This window comes from Capra hircus, chromosome 3, assembly GCF_001704415.2.
Source record: "Capra hircus breed San Clemente chromosome 3, ASM170441v1, whole genome shotgun sequence".
Taxonomy (NCBI): Eukaryota; Metazoa; Chordata; class Mammalia; order Artiodactyla; family Bovidae; genus Capra; species Capra hircus.
Window position 1 is genome coordinate 80,536,248 of NC_030810.1, and position 8,915 is coordinate 80,545,162.

Consider the following 8,915-nt stretch of genomic DNA (forward strand, 5'->3'; position numbering starts at 1 on the left):
CTTTACCAGGACTAGAATTTATTCTACTAAATTTGCCTTTTTATTTGATGAGTAAATTTACATCTGGCATCATCTTTATATTCAAACTGATTCAATTAAATTAACATTTGCATGTCATATTGATGTTGCTCAGTTGATCATTTATGTCCTACTCTTTGTGACCCCATTGACTGCAGCATGGCAGCCTTCCCTGTCCTTTACCATCTCCCAGAGTTTGCTCAAATTCATGTCCATTGAGTCAGTGATGTCATTCAGCCATTTCATTCTCTGTCATCCCCTTGTCCTCCTTCCTTCAATCTTTCCTAACATGAGGGTCATTTCCAACAAGTTGGCTCTTTGCATCAGGTAACTTTCATGTTCAGTGCTGAGGCAAACTATTGTGCAGATTGCTTATAAATCTTCAATCTACTCTCTTCCCCATACTGCACTGTCTCTGTCATTCCATTTCCTGGTCAAGGGGAGGTAGCAGAAGTGAGGCAATGTGTAGCCAGTGACACCAACTTGTATATGTGATCAGTGACTGGCTCATCATATAACTAGAAAGTCACAGAGCCAGAATTAAAATTCAGGTCTTTTTCTTCCTCCAAAATCTGTATGTTGAACCATTGCAAACCCTACTTCCAGGCACTGACTGAGTTCAAGTGCTTTCCCATATGTTATCTGATTTGATCCTCATAAAATCTCTGATGAGGCACAAGTAGGAGAATCAGCCTTGCTTTTCTCCAGTTTCTATGACATCCTTCCAACATCAAACACGGTTTTCAGGCACTTATCAGAGAAGCAGGGGTGGGACATTCAATGTGATTGTCCAAACCATGGAGACATCCAGTACTCAGGTTCCAAATTTCCTCTCCAAGTTTTCAGTGTCATTCCTGGTATGGTATTACTTGATTCAAGGCTGTTCTTGCTTCACTATGATGGGTCCTCTTGAACTGAGCTATTCTTGGTAGGGCCTACAAATTTCAGCACTGAGAAGTCCCATGTCACAGCACATCCAGAGTACTAATTGAGAACTACAGAGTAACTCAAGTTATATTAATTAGGATCATGCAAAACAGAGTCCACAGTATTTAATAACACTTTGGCATGTCATTAACCTCAAGATAAAGCAAATATTGTATCCCTAGAAAATAACAGAGAACTTCACAAGTTGTAGTGAACTGTGGTTAGGGATTATTTTTGCCTATTCATTCAATACTGTAGTTGAAAAGTGAAAATGTTAGCTGTTCAGTCACGTCCAACTCTTTGCAACCCCACAGACTATAGCCTACCAGGCTCCTCTCTCCATGGAATTCTCCAGCCAAGAATTACTGGAGTGGGTAGCCATTCCCTTCTCCAGTAGATCTTCCCTACCCTAGTACCAAACTCAGGTCTCCTACATTACACACAGATTATTTACCATCTGAGCCACCAAGGAAGCCCATATATATTTATTGAGCAACTATTCTGAACCGAGTAGTCTACCAAGAACTGAATTTAAAATAGTAAATAAGAAACAAAAAATAAAATTTTACCCTCATGAAAATTACATTCCAGGCTAGATACAAGTTTTCCCTTTTTTTCATGTTTAAGTCTTCAAACTCTTCCTCATCACCTTTCTAAATTTGGCAAATAGCCCGGTTGGGACTCATCATAGCATCAATATCCTCTGGTAACAATAGTTGGTTCAATATCAGGCATATGACCCAAGTAAAGATATTAAGAGTTCTTCTTTATTTGGTTTAAAGTTAAGATAAATCACTGTAGTTTGTAGCTCAGAGAAAGGCATGAAAAAAAATAAGTGATAAGCAAACTTTAGCAAATGCAACATATAATTTGGTAAATGAGTCACTTCCTACAAAAGAAACAACTGGACTCTGTTAATCAATGGATTATTCCACAAGATTTACTCCTCAACACAAGTAGGAAAAGACTTACTACAGTCTTCAGGAAACTGCAGGAAAGAGTAAATTGTGAAGAACTCAAGGTGAGTTTTCATGGCCCATATTGCTCCCTACAACTTTTAGGCCAAGCTGAAAATCACTCTTGCTCCTTGGAGAAAAGCTTATGACAAACCTAGACAGCATATTAAAAAGCAAAGACATTACTTTGCCAACAAATGTCCATATAGTCAAAGCTACGATTTTATCATTAGTCATGTATGGATGTGAGAGCTGGACCATAAGGAAGGCTGAGCACCAAATAATTGCACTGTGGTGTTTGAGAAGACTCTTGAAAGTCCCTTGGACTGAAGAGAGATCAAACCAGTCCATCCTAAAAGAAATCAGTCCTGAATATTCATTGGAAGGACTCATGCTGAAGCTGAAACTCCCAACACTTTGGCCACCTCATGCGAAGAGGTAACTCATTACAAAAGACCCTGATACTGGGAAACATTGAAGGCAGGAGCAGAAGGGGAAGACAGAGGATGAGGTGTTTGGATGGCATCACTGACTCGATGGACATGAATTTAAGCAAGCTCCGGGAGATGGTGAAGGACAGGGAAGCCTGGCGTTCAGCAGTCCATGGGGTCACAAAGAGTCAGAGGTGACTGAGTGACTGACTGACCAACAACAAAAAGCACTCAGTGCTGTTTGATCATCTGTTTCTTATTTCAATTTGTAAATTAAGATTGTTGATTCCCAAAGGACATACAAATATTTTAGATAAATTGCTTAAAATAATTTTTTCACAGCTGCCATTTAAGAAGTAAGTTATTACAGATGATATTTTCTTACAAACTATCAAATGATTTTTTAAGTATCAATTTACCAATAGTGGTAATTAAAATGTAAATATAAATGGTAATTAAAATGTAAAAGCTCAGCAATAGCTTAAATCTTTCACAATTGAGGTAACTGCAAGTCATATTAGGCTCTTTTTATATATATTACTTCACATAATTTAAAACATAATTACTTTTAATGCTATGGGTTTTACTATCTCCAATAAAAATTATTACATAGTTTGTATTTTGGGTCTTCATCAGGAATCAAAGTGTCAAATATTAAATGCTGATGCCAAAAATCTATTGCAATCAAAAAACATGTGAAGTGAATTTAGCATATACCTTAAGCTTCTTAAATAATCAACCTGATAATTAATAGATAACCTAAACTGGCCATATTCTTATTTCCTCACTAATCCCTTTCTGCATATTTTAAAGCAATTTGAGTAAAAAGAATCCATAAAAAATGACCATTTCCCCAAAGGCATGCAAGTCAGCCTGCTCCTTTGCTTGAACCACTATTTATTGTGACTTTACCTATAAGAGGTACAATGGGCATGCATTTTGTGAACTGTTAAATGTCTGAGCATTAAAGTAAACATCTAGCCAGAGTCACTGTTTCAAAGTCAGATAGCATCATCATAGAATAAACTAATAGAATATAAGAACATTTCTGAAATTTTATCAAGTAATTTAACTTTTGTTGGAATTTTATTATTAAAACAACATAGTCAGATATTTTAAATGTTACAATATTGTGCAGCAACAGACTGCTCCTCTAGTCACTATCTTGGACATATGCAATAATAAATAGGAACTCATTTCAACTGAGGTTAGTAAAGAAGCAAAACCCTGTCGGTAAGCTTTACAAAAAGGTGTGTATTACGTGTATATATTGTTGTTCAGTCGCTCAGTAATGTCTGACCCTTTGTGACTACATGGACTGCAGCACTCCAGGCTTTCCTGTCCCTCACCATCTCCTGGAGCTTGCTTAAATTCATGTCCATTAAGTAGGTGATGCTACCAACGATCTCATCCTGTGTTGTACCTTCTCCTCCTGCCTTCAGTCTTTCCCAGCATCAGGGTCTTTTTCAATGAGTTGGCTATTTGCATCAGGTGGCCAAAATATTGACACTTCAGAAGTGATATATGTGTGTTAGGTTAGCGTTGACACAATAAAGCCACCATTGCCAAGTCATTAAGTTTTTCTTCCTATTTACTTTAGTAACCAATTAAAATAATTACATGCTCTTTAATTTGCAGAAATAAGTTTTTGGTAAATGGTCATGTCAACCACAAATTGGCATTTTCCAAAGGCATTTGCCATCTTTCTCTGCAGGGGCTAAATCCTTTGCTGCTTCAGCCTTTGACAAGCTCTGAAGGGAGATGGGGTGGAGAATGAGGTTTTTTTGTGTTCCAGGAAAACTAACAAAACAGATATTTGGATATATATTACCAGGAACTGATTTTATGAAGCCAATCCTTGCATCTCTTATGTCTTGTTGCTCAGTTGTTAAGTCCTGTCCCATTCTTTGCTACCCCATGTTCTGCAGCACATCAACCTTTTCTGTCCTTCACTATCACCCAGAGTTTGCTCAAACTCATGTCCATTGAATTGGTGATGCCATCCAACCATCTCATCCTCTGTCGTCCCCTTCTCCTGTGCTCAATCTTTCCCAGCATCAGGGTCTTTTCTAATGAGTCAGTTTTTCCTATCAGGTGGCCAAAGTATTGGAGCTTCAGCTTCACCATCAGTCCTTCCAGTGAATATTCAAGGTTGATTTCCCTTAGGATTGATGGGTTTGATCTCCTAGCTATCCAAGGAACTCTGTAGAGTCTTCCTTAGGACCACAACTTGAAAGCATCAGTTCTTCGGTTCTCAGCCTTCTTTATAGTCCAATTCTCATATCTGTACATGACTACTGGAAAAATTATAGCTTTGCAGATATTTGTCTGAAAAGTGATATCTCTGCTTTTTAATATGCTGTCTAGGTTTGTCAGCTTATCTTCCAAGGAGCAAGCATCTTTTAATATTATATCTGCAGTAATATTAGAGCCCCCCAAAATAAAGTTCATCATTGTTTCCACTTTTTCCCCTTCTATTTGTCATGAAGTGATGGGACCAGATGTCATGTCTTAGCTTTTTGAATGTTGAGTTTTAAGCTAGCCTTTTCACTCTCTTTCACCTTGATCAAGAGGCTCTTTAGTTCCTCTTTACTTTCTGTCCTTAGAGTGTCCTTAGATATATCATCTGCATATCTGAGGCAGTTGATATTTCTCCTGGCAATCTTGATACCAGCTTGGGATTCATCCAGCCTGGCATTTCTCATGATATACTCAGCATAGAAATTAAATAAACACAGTGACAATATACAGCCTTGATAGACTCCTTTCCCAATTTGGAACCAGACCATTGTTCCAAGTCCAGTTCTGCTTTTTTCTTGACTTACATACAGGTTTCTCAGGAGACAATAAAGATGGTCTGGTATTTGCATCTCTTTAAGAATTTTCCACAGTTTGTTGTGATCCACACAGAAAAAGGGCTTTAGCATAGTCAAGATGAATAAGTAGATATTTTTCTGGAATTCTCTTGGGTGTTTCTATGATCTAATAGAGGTTGGCAAATTATCTCTGGTTCCTCTACCTTTCCTAAATCCAGCTCATATATCTAAAAGTTCTCAGTTCACATACTGTTGAAGTCTAGCTCAAAGGATTTTGAACATTAACTTGCTAATATGTGAAATGAGCTCAATTGCACAGTAGTTTGAACATTCTTTGGTTTTGCCTTTCTTAGTGATTGGAATGAAAACTGACCTTTCTCAGTCCTGTGGCCACTGCTAAGTTTTCCAAATTCTCTGGCATTTGACTGCAACACCTTAACAGCATCATCTTATAGGATTTGAAATAGTTCAGCTGTAATTCCATCACTTACACTAGCTTTATTCATAGTTCAGTTCAGACCAGTTCAGTTGCTCAGTTGTGTCCAACCGTTTACGACCCCATGGACTGCAGAATCCCAGGCTTTCCTGTCCATCACCAATTCCCAGAGCCTACTCAAACTCATGTCCATTGCGTCAGTGATGCCATCCAACCATCTCATCTTCTGTTGGCCCCTTCTTCTCCCACCTTCAATCTTTCCCAGCATCAGGGTATTTTCCAATGAGTCAGCTCTTGGCATCAGGAAGCCAAAGTATTGGAGTTTCAGCTTCAGCATCAGTCTTTCTAATGAATATTCAGGACTGATTTCCTTTGGGATGAACTGTTTGGATCTCCTTGAAGTCCAAGGGACTCTCAAGAGTCTTCTCCTACACCACAGTTCGAAAGCATCAATTCTTCGGTGCTCAGCTTTTTTATAGTCCAACTCTCACAGCCATACATGACTACTGGAAAGACCATAGCTTTGACTAGACAGACCTTTATTGATAAAGTAATGTCTCTGCTTTTTAATATGCTGTCTAGGTTGGTCATAGCTTTTCTTCCAAGGAGCAAGTGTCTTTTAATTTCATGGCTGCAGTCACCATATGCAATGATTTTGGAGCCCAAGAAAATAAAATCTCTCACTGTTTCCATTATTTCCCCATCTATTTGCCATGAAGTGATGGGACCAGATGCCATGATCTTAGTTTTCTGAATGTTGAGTTTTAAGCCAAACTTTTCACTCTCCTCTTTCGTTTTCATCATAGCAATGCTTCCTGAGGCCCACTTGACTTCACATCCCAGGATGTCTGGCTCTAGGTGACTACACCACGGGGGTCATCTGGGTCACTAAGACCTTTTCTGTACAGTTCTTCTGCCTATTCTTGCAACCTCTTCTTAATCTCTTTTGCTTCTGTAAGGTACATACTGTTTCTGTCCTTTACTGTGCCCATCTTGGCATGAAATATTCCCTTGGTATCTCTAATTTTCTTGAAGAGATCTCTAGTCTTTCCTATTCTATTGTTTTCCTCTATTTCTTTGCATTGTTCATTTAAGACAGCTTTCTTTTCTCTCTTTGCTATTCTTTGGAACTCTGCTTTTAGTTGCATATATCTTTCCCTTTTTCCTTTGCCTTTTGCTCTTCTTCTTCTCTACTATTTGTAAAGCCTCCTCAGACAACCATTTTGCCTTCTTCCATTAATTTTTTCTTGGAGATATTTTTGGCCACTACCTCCTGTACAATGTTATGAACCTCCAATCATACTTCTTCAGGTACTCTGTCCGCCAGATCTAATCCTTTGAATCTATTTGTCACCTCCACTGTATAATGATAAGGGATTTGATTCAGGTCATACCTGAATGGTCTTGTGGCTTTTCCTACTTTCTTCAATTTAAGCTTGAATTTTTCAATAAGAGCTCATGGTCTGAGCCACAGTCAGCTCTAGGTCTTGTTTTTGCTCAATCTATAGATTTTCTCCATGTATAATCAATCTGATTACCATGTTGATCATCTGGTGATGTTCATTTGTAGAGTCATCTCTTGTGTTGTGGAAGAGAGTGTTTGCTATGACTGGTGTGTTCTCTTGGTAAACTCTGTTACTCTTTTTCATGCTTCATCTTATACTCCAAGGCAAACTAGCCTGTTACTCCAGGTATCTCTTGACTTCCTACTTTTGCATTCCAGTCCCCTATGATGGAAATGACTTTTTTTTTTTTTTTTTTTTGGTATTAGTTCTAGAAGGTCTTGTATGTCTTCAAAGAACCGTTAACTTCAGCTTCTTCAACATCAGTGGTTTGGGCATAGCTTTGGATTACTGTGATGTTGAATGGTTTGCATTGGAAACAAACTGACATCATTCTATCATTTTTGAGATTGCACCCAAGTACTGCATTTCAGACTTTTGTTGACTATGAGGGCTACTTTATTTCTTCTAAGGGATTTTTTCCCCATTTTAGTAGATATATGATAATCTGAATTAAATTCACCCATTCCTGTCCATTTTAGTTCATGGCTTCTAAAATGTTGATGTTAATTCTTGCCATCTCTTGCTTGAGCACATCCAGTTTACCTTGACTCATGGACTTAACATTCCAGGTTCCTATGCAATATTGTTCTTTACAACATCAGGCTTTATTTTCACCACCAGACACATTCACAACTGAGCATAGCTTCTGCTTTGGCCCAGCATTGTCATTTTTTCTAGAGCTATTTCTCCTTCTTCCCTAGGAGTATGTTGAACACATACTGTCCTAGGGGGCTCATCTTCCAGTGTCAAATATTTTTGCCTTTTCATACTGTTCATGGGTTTCTCAAGGCAAGAACATTGAAGTGTTTTTTCATCCTCTCTCCAGTGGACCATGTTTTGTCAGAACTCTCCATCATGACCCATACATTTTGGGTGGTCCTGCATAGTATGACTCATAGCTTCATTGAGTTACACAAGGCTGTGATCCATGTGATTCTAGCATCTCCCCATATCTAGGAAAGCACTAAATCCCTCCATGGTGACATCAGCTCCTTATCACAAAATCTTTTTGTAAGATAAGTGCTTGATTACATGAACTCCCACTTCACCAAAATCACATATATTAACCTTCCTCCTTCCACCTCTCTGGAGGAGTTTCTCAGAGCTATCTGAGGTGCTGTCTCCCAGACTGCAACTCTCATTTTTCCCCAAATAAAACTTAACTCACAACTCTTACATTGTGCATTTTTTAAAAATTGACAGTGGTGATGTAGTTTTAGAATGCAATCACATAAACTAAAGCTTTATACACAGCTTGAACAAATCGCTTTTTGATATTTTTAGATGTAGACTTAAAATTGATTTTTTTACCTATAGTTTATGGGGTCACACAGAGTCGGACACGACTGAAGTACCTTAGCAGCAGCAGCAGCAGCAGCAGCAGCAGCAGCAGTTATTAAGATCAGATTTTTTTTAAGGTACTTTCTTGTGAAACGGTTCTAGTGACTGATTTTATAATACATATTCTTAAGATATAAAGAATTCTCAAGCAGAATGTTTGTCATGAAAAACCCATAGCTAATGTAGAATTAAATATTTAATAAATGTAAATTTTAATAACCATTTTAATATTGCATACAGTGGATGTACCAAATAATTATAGAAATATTGGAATTGTAACATGATGTCTTTTAAGACATCATTTTTGCTAAAAATCCCATTTATTATGGTTATAGTCACTCTTGCACAGAAATAGGCTCATGGCGGTCATACTTCTATCAAATGACCGACCAGCTCATAATAACCATCAAATATGAATGCAATAG